This window comes from Orycteropus afer, unplaced genomic scaffold (assembly GCF_000298275.1).
Source record: "Orycteropus afer afer isolate SDZICR_OR568_19922 unplaced genomic scaffold, OryAfe1.0 scaffold00039, whole genome shotgun sequence".
NCBI lineage: Eukaryota > Metazoa > Chordata > Mammalia > Tubulidentata > Orycteropodidae > Orycteropus > Orycteropus afer.
In genome coordinates this window covers 9,689,464-9,690,820 of record NW_006921626.1, presented here as the reverse complement: position 1 = coordinate 9,690,820, position 1,357 = coordinate 9,689,464, and positions in this window count along the sequence as shown.

Sequence of the window (1,357 nt, the reverse complement as noted above, 5' to 3'; positions counted from 1 at the left end):
GGCTCAGGGGTCCAAGAATAACTTCTGTGTCTGTGTCAATTGGTTTTCCTTTTCTTTGTTGAAGAAGGTCTGTGCAGTCCTTCTATCTAGTCCGCCATCTTCTGCTCCCTCCCCGGAAGGAAATTTTCTTTGTCAGTTACCAGGGGTGGGAGGGGAGGGGAAGGAACACTGTTAGATAGGTAGAGATAAGTATTGATTTAGGTGAAGAGAAGGTCAATGTACCAAATGTGAGTGATCAACATGGTAGCATTGAGGAAGAGGAAGACATAGAGAGGTACATGGGAGGTGCAGACAACAAAGAAGAATCCTTTTGCACATACAGTATTGCATTGTCAGTGGAGGAAAATGTGGATATATGGATGGATAGATGTGTGGAGAGGCTGAACTATTAGGTATGTCTATGCAGCAGTGAGTGTACACAAGACCATATAGGGTTGGCAGACAATGATTCTACAAGTGTATGTGTATGTTCTGTAAGAATTCCCAGGTGTAAAGTAGAGCTGACAAGGGACAAGTTTGTAGTCACTTCTTGGTCACAGCCAGAAGGGACCAAGTTGTTAAAGTACCCAGAAGGACTAAGTTGTTGAACATGTGGGTTCAGGACCATAGTCACAAGGCACATCAAGCTCAATTAGCATAACATACTACACAAAACATCGTTCCACTTCCTACTTTGGCAAGTAGTGACTGTTACCTTAAAACCTTGCAAGCAGCCATCTAGGTGCAATGTTGGGTCTCTCCTCGTCCAGAGCAAAGAAGAATGAAGAAAACCAAAGATTCATGGAAATGGTTATTCCTACCAATGGGTATACCATGCGATCCTCAGCCTATATGACTATGAGACCAGAAGAGCTAGATGGTGCCCGGCTACCACTGTCAACCACTTGCAAGGGGATCTATCTAGGAGATACTGGATATGGAGAGGGAGAACAATGTGAAACAAAACTCAAAATCATTTGGGAAAAAAAAAAAACGTGGGGGACAAGTTTTGCTGAGCCTGGTGGAACAACTGAGACTGTGGCCCCTTCCTGCCCTTCAGGTCTGGAATTGAACCCATACCTGTAGCTTCCAGCCAAACAAAAGACAGGCATATGAGTTGAACATTTATCTGAGGTAGATACACTCCTTGGACAGTACAGTCATGGGAGAAAGAAGGGCCGTTTATGCACAGGGAGACAGCTCAGGGGGCAGGAATGTGTGGAAGGACGGGCACTGGGAAGAGGTAACTATCAGGAGGAAGTGGGAGGGAGCTGTTGCATTGGGGTAAATTGTAGTCAATATCATGAGACAAAGTGTATGTGAACTGCTGTATGGAAAGTGAATTTGCTCTGCAAACTTTCACCCAAATCACAATAAT